The sequence below is a fragment of the Tinamus guttatus genome, unplaced genomic scaffold (assembly GCF_059628265.1).
Source record: "Tinamus guttatus ecotype Peru unplaced genomic scaffold, ASM5962826v1 Tinamus_guttatus_pri_ptg000014l, whole genome shotgun sequence".
NCBI classification, from domain to species: Eukaryota; Metazoa; Chordata; class Aves; order Tinamiformes; family Tinamidae; genus Tinamus; species Tinamus guttatus.
This window is the reverse complement of record NW_028288548.1, coordinates 116,291-136,418: the sequence shown is the minus strand read 5'-3', so window position 1 is coordinate 136,418 and position 20,128 is coordinate 116,291.

Below are 20,128 nucleotides of genomic sequence, written 5' to 3'. Positions count from 1 at the left end.
CTACAGGCATTTGTGCCGCCTCCCAGGACCTCTATGCGCATTGGGCCCAGGCAGTCCTATGGGCTTTCATCCTGCCTCCCTGGACCTGGGAGTGCACTGGGCCGATGGGAGCCCTACAGGCTTTCGTGAAGCCTCTCGGGGCTTCAATGCGTGCCAGCCTGGGAGGTCTCTATGGCATTTTGTGCAGCGTCCTAGGGCCTCCATGCGACTGGGGATGTCCTATGGGCTTTTGTGCGGCCTCCTGGGTCCTACTTGCACACTGGGCCGGGGAGGCCATATGAGGTTTCCTATGGACTCCTGGGGCCTCCTTGTTCACTGGGCCTGGGATGCCTAATAGGGCTTTCGTGCTGGCTCCAAGGGCCTCCATGCACATGGGGTGGGGTGGGGGGGGCTACAGGGTTTTGTCTGGTCTCCCAGGGCCTACATGCTCACAGGGCCCCAGAAGTCCTGTGAGCTTTCGTGCGATCTCCAAGGGCCCCCCGTGCGTACTGGCCTGGGGAGGCCCTACGGGCATTCATACGGCCTCCCGTGGCCTGCATGTGCCACAGGACTTGAGGGGGCCCTACAGGCTTTCTTGCAACCTTTCGGGGCCTCCATGTGCACTGGGCTGGGGGGGCCCTACGGGCTTTCGAACGGTCTCCAAGGGCCTCTGTGTGCAGTGGCCCACGGGGGCCCTACGGGATTTCATGCAGCCTCCCGGGGCCTCCGTGCACACTGGGCTGGAGGGACCCTACTGACTTTCAAGCCCTGGGAAGCATCCGTGTTCCCATGGTGATAACTGCACCTCTGGGATGTTCCACTGGTGTGTGTGCTGCTTCTTCAGCCTTCTCCGCTGAAGAAGCAGCAGAGGGCAGAAGAAGAAGGAGGAGAAGGGGAAAAAAGAAGGAGAGGGCAGAAGAAGAAGAGGAGGAAGAAGGGTGAGGAATAAGGAGAGGGCAGAAGAAGAGGAGGAGGAAGAAGGGTGAGGAATAAGGAGAGTACAGAAGAAGAAGAGGAAGGAGAAAAAGGAGGAGGACAGAAGAAGACGAAGCAGGAAGAAGGAAGAAAGAGGAGGAAGAAAGAAGACAGAAGAAGACAGAAGAAGAAGAAGACAGAAGAAGAAGAAGAAGGAGAAGGAGAAGAAGGAGAAGGAGAAGAAGAAGAAGAAGAAGAAGAAGAAGAAGAAGAAGAAGAAGAAGGAAAATGGACTGTAGCATGCAGAGGCACGTGTGAAGGGAAGTCTCAGAGGGACCTTTCTGCTGGCCCTTACTTGCTCCTACACTCTAATATTGTTGAACTTTCCCCACATACCTACAGTGGGGATTATTTTTATGCCTGAGCTTGCTTGGAAATAACACACGACATTTAATCTATGATACAGGGATATCTCTTTCAATGAAAACAATAAAAATAAGAATATACAGAACAATAACAAGAAGAATAAAAATAACAACATAATTAGCAATAATATCCCCAGCAATATAAACAACAAGAAATAGTACTCTAAAAAAGTATAAAAAAATATTTCTATAAGAGGTTATTGATGGTGTCCCTGGGCCCAGTGCTTCCTGGCAGCAGCCAGGGTGAAGGGGACCTTGGCTTGCAAGGGACAAGGAGGTATTGGCATTTGCAGCCCCAAGAGCAGGGGTCTCTGTCCCAGGACTCTGTCTGTGTCTCTGTGAGCGGGAGCGGTGGGGCCCAGAGCAGGCAGGGCTTGTCCTGCATGGAGCAGCCTCCTTGCTCCCGTCAGCCCCTTTGTCAGGCAGGGAGCCCAGTGCCAAGCAGAGGAGAGAAAAGGGCAATGGGAGTGGTGTGAGTGCCAAGTGGCACGCGGTGGATTTGGGGCCTCCTCTGAGAGTCATGGCACAGGCTGCCCTGGAGCCTGGCAGCTTCCCTGCCTCTTGTGGGCACCATTTGTGGCCCCTGGTGCTGCACAGCCCTGCTACTCACGTGACCTTGCTGCTCCGTGGCCATCTCTGGGGCCACTGTTACACGGAGACCTGGGAAGCATCCGTGTTGCCGTGGCGATAACTGCCTCTCTGGGATGTTCCATCGGTGTGTGGGGGTAGGAAGGCAGCGGAAAAAGATGAAGAAGAAGCAGAGGGCAGAAGAAGAAGAAGGAGAAGGGGAAAGAAGAAGTAGAGGGCAGAAGAAGAAGAACAAGAGGAGGAAGAAGAAGGGTGAGGAATAAGGAGAGTACAGAAAAAGAGGAAGAAGAAGGGGGAGGGGGAGGAGAAGGAGGAAACAGAGGAAGAAGAGGAAGAAGAAGAACAAGAAGAAGAAGAAGAAGGGGAAGGAGAAGGAGAAGTGGAGGGGTAAGGGGAAGTGGAAGGGGAATGGGAAGGGAAAGGGAAGGAGAAGAAGAATGGGAAGAAAGAAGAAAGAAGAGGAAGAGAAAAGAAAGAGGAAGAAGAATAGGAAGAAGAGGATGAAGATGAAGAAGAGGAAGAGGTGGAAAAGGAAGAAGAGGAGGAGGAGGAAGAAGAGAAAGAAGAAAAGGAAGAAGAAGAGGAATCAGAAGAGGAAGAGGAAGAAGAGGAAAAAGAGGAAGAAGGAGAAGGAAAAGGAGAAGGGGAAGGAGAAGAAAAAAGAAAGAAGAAGAGGAGGAAGAAGAGGAAGAAAGAAGAAGAAGATGAGGAAGAAGAGGTAGAAGAAGAGGAAGAATAGGAGAAAGAAGAGGAGGAAGAATAATAAGAAGAGGAAGAAGAAGAAGAAGAAGAAGAAGGGGTAGAAGAGGAAGAAGAAAAAGAAGGGGAAGGGGAAGGCGAAGAGGAAGGAAAAGTGGAAGGGGAACGGGGTTGCGAAGCGGAGGAGGAGGGGAAGGAGGAGGGGAAGGGAGAGGGGAAGAAAGAAGAGGAAGAAAGAAGAAAGAAAAAGAGGAAGAAGAGGAGAGGGAGAAGGAGAAGAATAAGGAGAAGGAGAAGGGAAAGGGGAAGAAAGAAGAGGAAGAAAGAGGAGGAAGAAAGAAGAAAGAGGAAGAGGAAAAAGAAGAAGAGGAAGAAGAAGAAGAAAAAGAAGGAGGAGAAAGAGGAGGAAGATGAAGAAAAGAAGAAGAGGAGGAAGAAGAAAAAGAAGAAGGAAAAGAAAAAGAGAAAAAGAAAAAGAAAAAGAGGAGGAAGAAGAACAGGAGGAGGAAGAGCAAGCCGAAGAGGAGGAAGAGGAAGAAGAAGAAGTAGAATAGGAAGAAGAGAATGAAGAGAAAGATGAGGAGGAAGAGGAAGTGGAAGTAGAAGAACAGGAGGAGGAAGAGGATGTGGAAGAGGAGGAAGAGTAGGGGAAGAAGAGGAAGAAAAGAAGAAGAAGAAGAAAAGGAAGAAGAGGAGGAAAAGGTGGAAGAGGAGGAAGAAGAGGAAGAGGAGGAAGAAGAAGAGGGAGAAGGAGAAGAAGAGAAGTCAGAAGAAGAAGAGGAAGAAGAAGAAGGAGAAGGAGAAAAAGGAGAAGAAGGAGAGGAGGAAGAAGATGAGTCAGAAGAGGAGGAAGAAGAGAAGGAAAAAGAAGAGGAAGAGGAATGGGAGGAAGAAGAGGAAGAGGAAGAAGAAGAGGAGGAAGAGGAAGAGGATGGGGAAGAGGAGGAGTAGCAGGAAGTAGAGGAAGGAGAGGAAGGAGAAGGAGAGGAAGAAGAAGACGAAGAGGAAGAGGAAGAAAGAAGAAGAATCAGAAAAGGAAGAAGAAGATGGAGAAAGAAGAAGAGGAAGAAGAAGAAGAAGAGAAGGAGGAAGAGGAAGAAGAGGAAGAGGAGGAGGATGTGGAAGAGGAAGAAGAAGAGGAAGAGAAAGGAGAAGGAGAAGAGGAGGAGGAGGAAGAGGAAGAAGAGCAAGAAGAATGAGAGGAGCAAGAGGAGGTAGAAGAGGAAGACAAAGAGGAAGAAGAAGGAGAATAAGAGGAGGAAGAAGAGGAAGAAGAAGAAGTAGAAGAGGAAGTGGAAGAGGAAGAGGAGGAGGAGGAAAAGGAAGAAGAAGAGGATGAGGAAGACGAATTAGAAGAAGAGGAGGAAGAGGAAGAAGAGGAGAAAGAAGAAGGAGAGGAAGAAGAAGAGGGGAAGAAGACGGGGAGGAGGAAAAGGAAGAAGAAGAGGATGAGGAAAACGAATTAGGAGGAGAAGAGGAGGAAGAGGAATAAGAGGAGGAAGAAGAGGAAGAAGATGAAGAGGAAGGAGAAGAAAAAGAGGAAGAAGAGGAGGAAGAGGAGGAATAGGAGAAAGAAGAAGAGGAAGTAGAAGAATAGGAGGAGGAAGAGGAAGTGGAAGAGGAAGAAAAAGTAGAAAAAGAAGAAAAAGTAGAAGAAGAAGAACAGGAGGAGGAAGAGGTAGAGGAAGAAGAAGAGGAAGAAAAAGAAAAAGACGAAGACAGAAGGAGGAGAAGAAAAAGAAGAAGAAGAGGAAGAAGAAGAGGAAGAAGAAGAAGGATAAGAAGAAGAAGAAGAGGAGGAAGAAGAAGAAGTAGAGGAGGAAGAAAAAGAGGCAGAAGAGGAAGAAGAGGAGGAAGAAGAGGAGAAAGAGTAAGTAGAAGAACAGGAGGAGGGAGAGGAAGAGGAAGAGGAGGAAGACGAATAAGGGGAAGAGGAGGAAAAGGAGGAAGAAGAGGAGGAAGAAGAGAAAGAAGAGAAGGAAGGAGAATGAGAAGTGGAAGCAGAAGGATAAGAAAGAAGAAAGACCTGACTCTGGCCATTGTCCCCAGACTTTACTGCGAACCTTTCCCCGGACCTTAACTCCTGACATGATCCCAGACCTGTCTCTGGACCTTGACCCCAGACCTGACTCCAGACCTTTACTCTGGATCTTGGACCCAGACCTTGACCCCGGACATGACCCCGGACCTTGACTCCAGACCTTCCCTCCGTATCTGTTTCAGACTTGACTCCAGGCCTTATCCTTGGGCCTTGATCACGGACAGTGACTCTGGACCTGACCCCAGACCCTGATCCCAGACATGAGCCAGGACCTTGACCCTGGACATGACTCAGGCCATTGACCCTGGACATGACCCCAGACCTGAGTCCGAACCTTGCCTCTGGACCTGACTCCAGACCTCATTCCGGACATTGACCTCAGACATGACCCCGGACCTTGACCCCAGACCTTGATTGCGGATCTGAGCCACTGCCTGAGTTCAGACCTTAACTCCTGACCTGATTCTGCACCATGACTCCAGACCAGATACTGGACCTTGACACCAGACCTGACTGCAAACTTCATCCCGAACCTGAGCCTGGACCTGACTTCGGACCTTGACTCCAGACCTGACTCCAAACCACATTCCGGACCTTGACTCCGGACATGTCTCCAGATCTGACCCTGGACGTTAACCCCGGACCTTGACTCTGGACCTCAGTCCGGACCTTGCCTCTGGACTTTGTCTCCTGACCTGGTCCCAGACCTGATCTGGGCCTGAACCTGGACGATGACCCCGGACATTGACTCCGGATCTTGACCCCAGACCTGCCTCTGGCCATTGACCCCAGACATGACCACGAACCTCACCCTGCACCTTTAACCCGGATGTTGACCCAGGACCTGACTCCGGACCTGAATCCGCACCTGACTCTGGAGCTTAAGACCAGACCTTTACTGCTCACCAGAGCTCGGAGCTTGACCCCAGACCTGGATCCAGCCATTGACCCCAGACATGACCCCAGAACTTCACCCTGGACCTTGATTGTGGATCTGAGCCATGGTCCGACTCCGCACCTTGACTCCAGACATGACCTCGGACCTTCACACTGGACCTGTCTGCGAACTTGACCCCAGACCTTGCCTGCGGACATTGACTCTGGACCCTGACTCTGGACATGAGCCCGGACTTGGACCCCGGCCCTTGACTCCAGACCTGATCCGCAACCTGACTCCCGACCTCCACCCTGGACCTAACTCCGGCTATTGACTCGGGACCAGACCCCGGACCTGACTCCGGACATTGAAACCAGATGTGGACGCCAGACCTGACTCAGGACCTGAATCCAGACCTTGACTGTGGACCTGAATCCGGACCTGACTCTGGAGCTTGAGACCAGACCTGACTCCGGACTAGACACTGGAGATTGACCTCGGACCTGAACCCGGCCATTGACCCCAGACATGACTCCAGCCATTGACCCCAGACATGACCCCACACCTTGACACCGGACCTTCACTCCAGACCTGACTCTGGACCTGTTTCCAGACCTGACCTCGGACATTATTCCTGGGCCTTGATCCCAGACATTGACTCTGGACCTGACCCCAGGTCTTCATCACAGATATGACTCCAGACCTTGACCCTGGACCTGACTCCGGACATTGACCCCAGACATCACCCTGGACCATGACCCCAGACCTGACACTGAACCTTGACTCCAGACCTAACTCCAGACCTCATTCCAGACATTGACCCCAGACATGACCCCAGATCTTGACCCCGAACATGAGCCCGGACCTTGACCACAAACCTGACTCCAGCCATAGATCCCAGACATCACGCTGGACCATGACCCCAGACCTGACACTGAACCTTGACTCCGGACCTGACTCCAGTCCTCATTCGGTAAGTGGACCCCAGACATGACCCTGGACCTTGACACCAGACCTGACTCTGGACAGGATCCCGGACCTTGACAGTGGTCGTGACTCCGAACTTGACCCCAGACCTTCACCCCAGACATTGACTCTGGACCTGAGCCCGGCCCTGACCCCAGACCTGAGTCCAGACCTTGACTCCGAACCCTGACCCTGGACATGACCCCAGACTTGGACCCCGGACCTTGACTCCAGACCTGATCCCCAACCTGACTCTGAACCTTGACTCCGGACCTGACTCCAGACCTCATTCCAGACATTGACCCCAGACATGACCCTGGACCATGACCCAGATCTGACTCCGAACCTTGACTCCGGACCTGACTCCAGGCTTAATTCTGCACATAAACCCCAGACATGACCCTAGACCTTGACCACAGACCTGATTCCGGACCTTGACACCACACCTGACTCCGGCCATTGACCCCAGACATGGCCCTGGACCTCTCTCCGGACCACGACCCCAGACCTTGACTCCAGACCTGACTCCAGTCCTCATTCGGTGAAGGAACCCCAGACATGACCACGAACCTTGACGCCGGACCTTAACTCCAGACATGACTCCGGACCGATACCCCAGGCTTGACCTGAACATAGCCTCTGGACCTTGAACCCAGATATTGACCCCAGACCTGACTCAGCACCTGACTCTGGACCTTGACTCTGGACCTGATCCACAACCTGACTCCGGACCTTCACCCTGGACCTGACCCTGGACCTTGACCCTGGACATTGATTCCGGACCTTGACCCCAGACCTGACTCTGGCAATTGACCCCAGACATGACTGCAAACCTTGATCCTGGACCTTGACTCCAGACATGACCCCGGATCTGTCTCTGGACCTTGACTCTGGACCAGACCCCAGACCTTGATCCCGGACCTGAACCCAGACAATGACCCCAGACATTGACTCTGGACCTGCCTCTGACCATTGACCCCAGACATGACCTTGACCAGTCCAGATCTTGACTGTGGATGTGAGCCACGGCCTGACTCCGGACCTTGACTCCGGACCTGACTCCGGACCTTGACTCTGGACCTTAAACCCGGACCTTGACTCCAGACCTGACTCGGGCCATTGACCCCAGACATGGCCCCAGACCTCTCTATGGACCATGACCCCGGACCTGGACCCCAGACCTTGATTCCGGACATGACTCAGGACCTTGACCCCAAGTCTGACTCTGAACCAGGCCCCGGACACTGATTCCAGATATTGACCCTGGGCCTGTCTCTGGACCTTGACTCCAGCCATTGACTCCAGACCTGACTGAGGACCTAGACTATGGACCTTGACTCCAGACCTCATCCGGATCTGACCTTGGACCTTCATCCCGGTGCTGATTCCAGACATTGACCGCAGACCTTGACACCAGACCAGACTCTGGACCTGCCTCCAGACATGACTCCAGACCTGACTCCAGACCTCATTGCAGACCTTGACATTACTCCGGACCTTGACTCCGGACAGGACCCCGGACCTTGACACCAGACCTGACTCCGAACTTGATCCTGGACCTTGAATCCGGGCATTGATTCCAGACTTGAGCCCGGACCTGTCCCCAGACCTGACTCCAGACCTTGACCCCAGACATCACCCCGGACCATGACCCCAGACTTGACTCCGGTCCTTACTCCAGACTGCATGCCGGACTTTGACTCTGGACATGTCTCCAGACCTGACCCTGGACCTTAACCCCAGACTTGGATCCCAGACCTTGACTCCGGACCTGAGTCCGGACCTTGCCTCTGGACTGTGACTCTGGACCTGATCCTAGACCTGATCCCGGACCTGAACCCGCATGATGACCCCGGACATTGACTCTGGACTTTGAGCCCGGACCTGCCTCTGGCCATTGACCCCAGACATGACCGCGAACCTTGACCCAAGACTTGACCTGGACATTGACTCCGGACCTTGAACCCAGATGTTTATGGAACTCTATTTTATGACCACCAGCTAGTGGGGAATGATGGGAACCATCTCAGCAAGAGGGGCACACATCTCTGCCAAAAGGCCGGACAACCTGGTTAGGAGTGCTTTAAACTAGACAAGAAGGGGGAAGGGGAGTGTCACACAGACACAGCAAACAGTACCACACAGTCAAGGTCAGATGGCTTCCAGCGGGAGTATGCTAGTGGGGAACTGAGGCTAGGAAATGATCACACAGGGTCCTCTTTCACCCCTCCTGGGAAACCTGCAGGCTTGGGGACTTCCCTGAAATGCCTGTACACCAACGCGCAAAGCATGGGGAATAAGCAGGACGAACGGGAGCTCTGTGTGCGCTCCCAGCGTCATGATCTCATTGGAATCACAGAGACGTGCTGGGATAGCTCTCACGACTGAAGCGCTGCCATGGAAGGCTACGTGCTCTTTAGGAAGGACAGGCTGGGAAGGCAAGGTGGTAGAGTTGCTCTTTATATGAGAGAGCAACTGGAATGCATGGAGGTGAACCTGGGAGTGGATGATGAGCGAGTTGAGAGCTTGTGGGTAAGGGTTAAAGGGCAGGCTAATGTGGGAGACACTGTGGTGGGTGTCTGCTACAGGCCACCTGACCAGGACGAGGAAGTTGATGAGGCCTTCTATAGTCAGCTGGATATTGCCGCACAGTCACAAGCCCTGGTTCTCATGGTTGAACTACCCTAACATCAACTGGCAGGACAACACATCCAGGCACAAACAGTCCTGGAGGTTCCTCCAGAGCGTTGACAATAACTTTTTGACACGGGTTGTGGAGGAGCCGACGAGGAGAGGTGGGCTACTGGATCTCGCGCTAACAAATAGAAAGGGACTTGTAGATGTGAAGGTGGGGGTAGCCTCAGCTGCAGTGACCATGAGTTGGTGGAGTTCAGGATCCAACGAGGAGGAGGCAGGGCTGTAAGTAGCCTTGCAACCATGGGCTTCAGGAGGGCCAACTGTAGCCTCTTCAGAGACCTCCTCGGAAGAATCCCATGGGCTAGAGCTCTAGAAGGAAGGGGGGCCCAAGAGAGCTGGTTAGTTTTCAAGCGGCACTTCCTCCACGCCCAGCAACAGTGCATCCCTGTGTGTTAGAAGTCAGGCAGAGAGGGCAGGAGACCTGTGTGGATGAGCAAGGAGCTTGTGGCAATGCTCAAGCAGAAGAAGGCAGTATACAGAATGTGGAAAAAAGGACAGGCCCCCTCGGAGAAACACAGGAACATAGGGAATGCAGAGATGCGACAAGGAAAGCTAAGGCACGTTTGGAAGGCACTCTGGCAAGGAATGTTAAAAATAACAAGAAAAACTTCTTCAAATATGTTAACAGCAAAAGGAAGATCAGGGAAAATGTGGGTCTGCTGGTGAACGGGATGGGCAGCCTGTTTACAAATAACACAGAGAAAGAAGAACTGCTGAATGCCTTCTTTGCTTCGGTGTTTACCAAGGGCAGCCCTTTAGAGTCCCAGGCCCTAGGGACAAGTGAAAGAAGATTGGAGACAGGAAGACTTGCCCTAGGTAGAGGAAGATTGGGTCAGAGAGCACCTAAGGAAACTCAATACCCACAAATCCATGGGCCCTGATGCGATGCACCCCAGAGTTCTGTGTGAGCGGGCAGATGTCATAGCTAAGCAGCTCTCCATCATCTTTGAAAGATCCTGGAGAACAGGGGAGGTGCCGGAGGACTGGAAGAAAGCCAATGTCATGCCAGTCTTCAAAACAGGCAAGAAGGAGGACCCAGGTGTTGCCGTTCAAGCGGCATGGCGACCTGGTTCAGGAACGGCACGGCGACCACCCCCAGGCCGCTCGGGCCATCAGCACGCTGACACCAGTGTGGTAGACGGCAAATGGCGTTTATTGATGGGTAGCAAGGTGTTATATAGCTAAGGTTTACAACGTCACATCCGTCTGCTTACATCATAAACTAACACTATTGGCTATTAGGGGCTCTACCTTTCCGTACAGCGCGATACCTTCCGGCCGCCGGACCCTAACTATCTGTAACAGTGTAGTAATCTGCAACATTTCCCCCCTCTCTATGCATAACAAAACGAGCTAAAATATGACTATCTTATTCTTACTTATTCTTATCTAATTACTTATTCTCATTATTATCTTATTCTTATTGCTATCTTATTATTATCTTACTCTTACCTATTGTCATTATTACCTTATCCTTATTACTTACTCTTATTATTATGTTACTCTTACTTACTCTTATTATTATTCTATTCTTATAGCTTATAACAATCTTAAGATTATATATCATAAACTTGACATAAAAACATAAGGCACAAAGAAGAAGGCACCGGTGAACCAATTTTCGTACCAGCTGCGTTTGGAACAGGGTTCAATGGATGCTGGTTGGCAAGGCATGGCACTGAAAACTGGTGACCCTGTAGTTACTTTTGTACTAATCGCTCGAGATTGTTCCATCTGTTCAAGTACCCATTTAAAGGGCTGGTGTGACTCTACCTGTCCTATAGTGACAAGCTGCAAAATTAAGATAATACAAAGGCATCGCGGCCCCCTCTTGCGGAGGCTGTTTTGTTGTTTTCTAGATTCGGTCAGCGTGGAACTCGCAGGCTCGGGCGGGACGCCTGTCACCAGGGCGTACGGGTTACAGGGGCGTCTGATGATCCGGTCCTGTGAACAGAAACTCACAATTTTCATTAGTTTTATTTAGAAGGTCTGGTTTAATAGACTTAAGCGGGCACCACTTGACTCTGCCATCTTTTCTGACAGCGGCATACCCTCGCCCTGTTAGAACCAGTTTCCACCCTTGTTCCCATTCTCCCAGCTCATTTCTAACTATAACCAACGGACCTTCCTCTATTGCTCGAGTGGCCCAGTGTTTTTGGGAGGGACTCTTCGTTTCCTCCCCCCTGGGGAACTGATTCAGTGCTAGCAAGGCAGTCGCTAGTAGGCGTGTTTGGTCTCCTGGAGGAATGGCGTTGCTAAAACCTTCTGCCTTTGCTAATACCTCTAGTTTAGATTTCAGAGTTTGATTCGCTCATTCTACTATGGCTTGTCCCGTGCTATTATATGGGATGCCATATGTTGGGGTAATACCCCATCGCAGAGCGAATGCCTGGACTGATTTAGAGACAAAATTCGGACTGTTGTCCGTTTTGATCTGATTAGGGACGCCAAGCCATGCCATGGCTGTCAGCCAATGTTGGATGGTTGCTTTGGAGTCGGTTTTAAGGTGTTGAGTGGCTACGATCACTCCACTATATGTGTCTACAGTCGCTGCTAGCCACGCTCGAGGTTTCAACAACTGGCAGAGTGTAAAATCTGTTTGCCACACTTCGGAGGGTTTAAGACCTCTGGGATTTACCCCGCTAGACCACAGTGGTGCTTTCTGACAGTGGGGACATGTAGCTACTATATGTCTCGCGTCAGTGACTGAAATCCCGCATCTCTTTGCTAACGCTTTAGCTCCAATACGGAGAGACTCGTGTAGCTGTCGAGCGTCTCTTAGCGTCCACAATCTTTTTGCAGCGGCGTCTGCCTTGTCGTTACCAATTTGGAAAAACCCTTTAATTGGTCTGTGGCTGTTGACGTGGATGACCAATATAGTGCCCTTTCGAGAAAAAAGCGCTTCTTTCAGCATTAGGGCTGTCGTGGATGTTGACATGCCAGGCCCTGACATGGCCAGGCAAAGTTTGGCCACAAACATTGAATCGGTCACTATGTTGAGGTGTTCCGTTGGGAACAACCCACATGGTAGTACTACGGCCATTGCTTCTAACTGTTGAACTGAGAGTGTGTGATCGGTCATTTTAATGCAATGCCATTCTTCTCCCGATTGCCATACCGCCACCACAGTTGAGGTCACTGAGGATGCGTCTGTAAAGACCGTTGGTCCCTGTTGGGGCCAGTCCATGATCTTCTGTGGGAGGTCGATGTTGACAATTGCCAGCATTTGGATCCAGGGAGGCTTTGTGGCGTACCGGACACATTTGGTTCTCCACCAAATCCGACGAGAGCTATGGCCAGATACTCTGACATTGCCACTGATTGCGTTGGGAGCTGTTTGCGGAAGGGCAGGTATATCCTGGCAGGCTCGATGCCTAGGTGTCTTAGGGCGAGTTTCCTGCCTTTCATGATGAGATTGCCAAGACACTCGACTTCCGGAGAAAATGCACGCGACGGTTTTCCTAGGACTATCCATTGTATCGGCTGAGCTTTTTCAGGAGGGCCCTGCGCTAGTGCTCCTACTCCCCCTCCTTCCGTAAAGTGCACGTACAGGTCGAGTGGTATATTTGGGTTCCACCTGGCGAGTGTGCTTGATGATACCTGCTGTTCGATAAAATTGAGAGAGTCCATTGCCTCTGTCGTTAGAGTTTTTTGTTCCCATGGGCTCTTTCCTTTCAAGAGGTCGTACAGAGGGGTCATGATTTCGGGAGGGATCAGGATAATATTGCGGAGCCACTGTAAGGATCCCACTAACTGCTGCATATCGTGGAGCGTTTTAATGTTCCGACGGATTTTTATTTGGGGGGGGGGGGTTACATAAGAACTTGTGATCCCTACTCCCAGAAAACTTACACATGGTCCCCTTTTAATTTTTGCGCTCGTGATTTCGAATCCGTTTGTTTTTAGGGTTTCTGAAACCGTTAACACCAGTTGGTCCACCTGCCTTCCTGATGGTGCAGCAATCAAGATGTCGTCCATGTATTGAATGATAGTTACAGTCGGGTTGCTGCGCCGGACTGGTGCCAACGCCTGATCCACCGTAATCTGGCAGATAGTGGGTGAATTGATCATTCCTTGAGGCAGCACTTTCCACTGGAAGCATAGGTTGGGGCGTTGGCTGTTTGGAAACACGACAGAAAAGGCAAACCGCTCCCTGTCTTCCTCATGCAGAGGTAGCAAGAAGAAACAGTCTTTGATATCAAGGACAGCACAGGGTTGTCCTTCCGGTATCATAGAGTTCATGGGCAACAACGTTTGAACAGGACCCATTGGTTGGATTCTCTTGTTTACTTCGCGCAGGTCATGAAGGAGACGGAACCCCTCGCCGTTTCGTTTGGGTATTACAAAAACTGGGGTGTTCCATGGGCTGGTGGAGGGCTCTATATGACCTCGCTGTAATTCGCGGTCAATTAGCTCGAGAAGGGCATCCATTCGAGGCTTCGATAGGGGCCACTGCTCGACCCACACTGGGTCAGACCATTTCCACGTCAGTCTAATTGGTGGAGGTGGGTGTACGGCAGTGGCCCTTAGTGTAAATTTGTCACCCTGGCTTTTAATAGAGCCGGAGCGTCCCTTCCCAGCAAGGGTGGGACTCCTGCCATGACATATGGAAAAAGGGTGATGTTTTTTTCTGGACCCTTTTCAGTGTGAAGCGTGATTGCTACCAATTGAACACTCTTTCGAGCTCGGGTTAATCCGCCGACTCCACCTACCATGGGTGTGTCTTCCAATTTCCAGCGTGGGGGCCAATGCGTCTCAGGAATAACTGTAACATCTGCTCCAGTGTCAATTAAAAAGGGGACACTAATAGTGGTGTCATTTAAGGTATTATAGAGGGAGCAGATCCCCCACACCACCGGCGGGTTGTCAGATTTTACTGCCAGGGCCACCCTGGGGTCTCGTCCCCAAGGGGTGGTTCTTGTTGTCCCTGGGATAGAGGCTGGTTTAGCTCGGCCGTCGATTGGGCCATTAAGTTGGTCGGTCGAGGGGGTAGCGGGTTCGAGAACACCCCGCTCCATCCGGGGTTGGCATAGTTGGGCCGCCTCATGTTCCGAGTGGGAGAGGGCCGTGCACGGCCCGAGTGCCCTCTCCTCGCCCCGTTTCCCTGGAATTTGGATTTGCATTCTCTAACGAGATGTCCTTTCTTACCGCAGGCCCAACACGGCCCTTTGGGTCAATTCTGGTGTAGGGGGAACGCTACCAGCGAGTCCCCCAGCCAAGGGCAGTTTGCTGCAACGTGGCCTGCCTGGTCACATTTAGAACATGTCATTACATTGGCTATTGCGGCATGAACAGCTGCCTGAATTGGGGTCAGATGCTCTTCCTTTGCAACATGCTTAATCATGTCTGCGATACTTGCCCCCATCGGCAATGATCGCAAGATTTCTTTGGTTGCCGAATTGCATTGTTGGCGTAAACATTCCGCTACGACTGGGCTTTTTGCCTCTGTGGGCAGGGACGAAGAGTCGACCGCTGCCTGGAGGCGATCTACAAATCGTGTAAAGCTCTCACTTTCACTTTGCTTTATTGTGGACCATGGTGATGGTCTGGCAACGACTCTACAGGCTGTGCGAATAGCTTCTCTGGCCGCACGAGTAGTTGTCATAACCTCATGGGCCCGCATGCCATGGGCCTGCGCCTGGGGGGTAATCATTGTTGGATCTTTACCCATTAATCGCTGCAGGCTGGAGCCGTGTAATGGATGATCTGCCCCAGTTACTTGGGCTAAATACTTTGTACAGTTGTCTTCCCATTCTTGTCTGAAAACGATCATCCCTGCTCCATCAAAGATTAGCCTACAAGTTTGTTTTATATCAAACGGGAGCATATCGTCCCCCCCGAAGATACCATCTATGAGGGTTGAGACCATGGCAGAATTAATCCCTTTATCCGCAATTGCTTTAACAATCGTTTGCACATCCTTAGGGTTTATCGGCGAGTAGACCCTCTGTCCTGCCTCCGTCACCCGGACTGGGAACGCTAGCGCGGCCGATGGGGCCCACTCGGCACACGCGATCTTTATTTCCCTCCAGTCCGTGAGAGGGGTTTCTTCCTTTCGCGGTTTTTCTTTAATTCGAATGGGAATATTTTGGCTTTTAGTTCTTTGGCTCTTAATTCTGTTTACCTTCTTTTTCTCCTTCCTTAAGTTTGAATCAGTTGTGAGCCACTCGTCCTCACAAGTGTCGGAGCTGCAGCCGGAGCTGGAGTCAGAGTCAGAGCCAGAACTCGACTGACTGGTCACTTCTGGGCTCCGGTACTTTTTCCGTTGGGCTCCGGCCCCGCCTACTCCCCTTGCGGGCGGGCTGTTCTCCCTCCTTGGCTCGCCCCGCCTCCTACTCACGGAGGCGTGTTTTTTCAAACGATCGCTCTGATTGGTTCTCAGCGCCTCACTCGGGCCTCCCTCACCTGATCGGTCACCCCCACCACTTTTCTCCTCCTTGTTGTCCTCCCCCACCTGCTTATCTAACCGTTCCCGTCTGTTCTTGTTCCTCTCCCCCTCTTGTTTATCTAACGGTTCCCGTCTGTTCCCGCCGGGAGCATCCTCGCCCCGCCCTTCTCCTTGAGGCTCAGCACCATTTTGAGGGGCATAGGGCGGTGGCCTGACCCAGGTGTCTCCATGGTCTGACTTCTTTTCGATATTTCTAGCTTCCTCGGCTAGCTCGCTCCAAACAGATTTGGGCTGTTTTTGCTCCTCTGTAAGTGGGACCGGGTTCGGGGATTGAGGGGACGTATCGCCCTCTTGCAGACCTTTAGGCTCAGCAGAATTGCCATCATCTGGGGGTGCAAAGTCTGTGCGGCTGCCCCGACTCCCGTTTTCGGGGTGGCCAACAAACAGTCCTGTACCGCCACGCAGGTCTCCTGCTCTTTCATAGCTTTCTGCAACGCCTGTACAACTTTTCCCCAAGCCTTAAGGTTTTTCCCACAACCCGAAGACATCGTCTCCTCAGCTAACGCCTTGGTACATTTGTCCCACACTTCAGGGTGGAGAATATCCACCGGCTGGTCTATAACCTTAATTTTTAAAAGCCTCACAACAGCGAGAGTAAAATCTTTTGGCTTACAATCAATCCCCCAATATTTATGTAATTGCGATACAACCTTCACAAGGGCTTCCATCCTCCTTGTTGGTCTGGGAGCGTCCTCCCCACCGGGCTGGTCCTGCCGCTCCGGCCGCCGTTCACCCGTCCAGGCGATGTTCCCGGGTTTCGGCACCATTTGTTGCCGTTCAAGCGGCGTGGCGACCTGGTTCAGGAACGGCACGGCGACCACCCCCAGGCCGCTCGGGCCATCAGCACGCTGACACCAGTGTGGTAGACGGCAAATGGCGTTTATTGATGGGTAGCAAGGTGTTATATAGCTAAGGTTTACAACGTCACATCCGTCTGCTTACATCATAAACTAACACTATTGGCTATTAGGTGCTCTACCTTTCCATACAGCGCGATACCTTCCGACCGCCGGACCCTAACTATCTGTAACAGTGTAGTAATCTGCAACACCCAGGCAACTACAGGCCACCTCCGTCCCAGGAAAAGTGATGGAACGGCTCATACTGGCCGTTGTCTCCAGGCACATGGAGGACAAGAAGGTGCTCAAGAGTAGTCAGCATGGATTCACCAAGGGGAAATCATGCCTGACTAACCTGATAGCCTTCTATGATGTAACGACCAGCTGGATAGATGAGGGGAGAGCAGTGGATGTCATCTACCTTGACTTCACCGGGTTTTTGACACCGTCCCTCACAACATCCTCCCGGGCAAGCTCCGGAAGTGTGGGATAGGTGAGTGCACAGTGAGGTGGATTAGGAACTGGCTGGATAGCAGAGCTCAGAGGGTGGTGATCAGTGGCGCAGAGTCTAGTTGGAGGCCTATAGCTAGTGGTGTCCCCCAGGTGTCAGTCCTCGGTCCAGTCCTGTTCAATGTATTCATCAATGACCTGGATGAAGGCACAGAGTGCTCCCTCAGCAAGTTTGCCGATGATACCAAACTGGGAGGAGTAACTGATACCCCAGAGGGCTGTGCTGCCATCCAGAGGGACCTGAACAGACTGGACAACTGGGCGGAGAAAAACCTCATGCAATTCAACAAGGCCAAGTGCAAGGTCCTGCATCTGGGGAGGATTAACCCCAGACACCAGTACAGGCTGGGGACTGACCTTCTGGAGAGCAGCTCTGCAGGGAGGGACCTGGGCGTCATGGTGGATGACAAGTTGACCATGAGGCAGCAGTGTGCCCTCGTAGCCAAGAAGGCCAATGGGATCCTGGGCTGCATTAAGAAGAGCATCTCCAGCAGGTCGAGGGAGGTGATCCTGCCCCTCTACTCAGCCCTGGTGAGGCCGCATCTGGAGAACTGTGTCTAGTTCTGGGCCCTACAGTGCAAAATGGATGTGGAGCTGCTGAAGACAGTCCAGCGCAGGGCTACAAGGATGATCAGGGGCCTGGAACATCTGCCCTATGAGGAGTGGCTGCGGGAGCTGGGCCTGTTCAGCCTGGAGAAGAGAAGGCTGAGAGGAGATCTAATCAGTGTCTATAAGTACCTCAAGGGAGGCAGTGAGGAGGATGGTGCTGGCCTCTTTTCACTGGTGGCCACCAACAGAACTAGAGGTAACGGCCACAAACTGAAGCATCCAAAGTTCCACAGAAACTTAAGGAAAAAATTCTTGACAGTGAGGGTGCCAGAGCACTGGAACAGGCTGCCCAGAGAGGTTGTGGAGTCTCCTTCTCCGGAGATCTTCAAAACCCGCTTGGATGCAGTCCTGTGCCATGTGCTCTAGGTGACCCTGCGTGTGCAGAGGGGTTGGACTAGATGACCTCTAGAGGTCCCTTCCAGCCTTAAGCATTCTATGATTCTATGTTGACCCCAGACCTGACTGAGGACCTGACTCTGGACATGGACTCCAGACCCTGACCCTGGACATGACCCCAGACTTGGACCCTGGACCTTGACTCCAGACCTGATCCGCAACCTGACTCCGGGCCTTGACTCTGGACCTGACTCCAGCCATTGACCGCTACATGACCCTGGACATTGACCGCAGACCTGTCTCCAGACCTTGACTCCGGGCCTGGCTCCAGAACGCATTCCAGACCTTGACTCCAGACCTGGCTCTAGACCTGACTCCAGACCTTAACCCCAGACTTGTCTCCTGGACCTTGACTCCGGACAAGACTCCAGACGTTGACACTGGACCTTGACGCCAGACCTGAGGCCAGATATTGGACCCGGACCTTGACCCCAGACATGTCCCCAGAGAATAACCCTGTACCATGATCCTGGATCTTGACTCCGGACCTTGCCTCTGGACTTGGACACAGGACCTGAGCCCAGACCTGATCACGGACCTGACACGGGAGCTTGACCCCGGACATTGACACCGGACCTCGACCCCTGACATGACCCCGGACCTTAACACCAGACCTGACTCCGAACCAGACCCCAGACCATGACCCTGGACATTGACTCCGGACCTGACTCCGGAGCTTGACTCCGGACATGACGCCGGACCTTGTCTCCAGACTTAAGCGCGGGCATTGACCACGGACATAACCCCAGACCTGTCTCTGGACCTTGACTGCGGACCTTGACCCCGGACCTTGACCTCAGACCTGACTCTGGACCTGAATTGGAAATTTGACCACGGAGCTTGATTTCAGACCTGATTATGGATCTGATCTTGGACCTTGACCCTGAAGCTGATTCCAGACATTGACCCCTGGACCTTGACACTGGACCTTGACCCTGAACATGACCCCGGACCTTGACACCGGACCTGAATCCAGACCTTGACTCTGGACATGACTTCAGACCTTAACTCCGAACATGACCCCAGACCCTGACCCTGGACCTTCACTCCAGATCTGAGCCCAGACATTGACTCCAGATCAGACTCCTGACCTGGACCCCAGACATGACCCCAGACCATGACCCTGGGCCTGACTCCAGCCATTGACCCCAGACATGACTCCGGACTTTGACGCCAGACAATGACACTGAACCTTGACCCCAGACTTTAAACCCAAACCTTAACCCCGGACCTGACTCCAGACTTTGACTCCGGACCTGACTCCATATCTCCTTCCCGACATTGACCCTGGTCATGACCCCGGACCTTGACACCGGACCTGATTATGGACCTTAACTCCAGACAGGACCCCGGACCTTGACACTGGACCTAACTCCGAACCTGAATCCAAACCCTCACCCAGGACATGACTCCCGACCTTGACCCCGAACCTGACCCCGGATCTTGAAATAGGACCTTGACCCCGAACCTTGACCCGAACTTGACTCTGGACCTTGATCCCAGACCTGACTCTGGCCATAGACCCCAGACAAAACTGCAGACCGGACCTTGGACCTTCACCCCGGAGCTGATTCCAGACATTGACCCCCGAACCTTGACTCTGAACCTTGACTCCGGATCTGACTCTAGACCTCATTCCAGATATTTACCCCAGACAGGACCCCGACCTTGATCCCGGACCTGACTCCACACCTGACCCTGGATTGCGGCTCTGGACCTGACTCCGGACCTCACTCCAGACCTTGAGTCTGGACCTTACTCCAAACTGGACCCTAAACATTGACTCCACACCTGACTGCGGACCTGAATGTGGACCTAGACTATGGACCTTGACTCCAGACCTCATTCCAGATCTGACCTTGGACCTTCACCTCGGTGCTGATTCCAGACATTGACCCCCAGACCTTGACACCGGACCAGACTCTGGACCTGCCTCCAGACATGACCCCGGACCTGACTCTAGACCTCATTGCAGACCTTGACTCCGGACATTACTCTGGACCTTGACTCTGGACAGGACCCCAGACCATGGCACCAGACCTGGCTTTGAACCTTGACTTTGGACCTTACTCCAGACTGCATGCCGGACCTTGACTCCGGACATGTCTCCAGACCTGACCCCGGACCTTAACCCCGGAC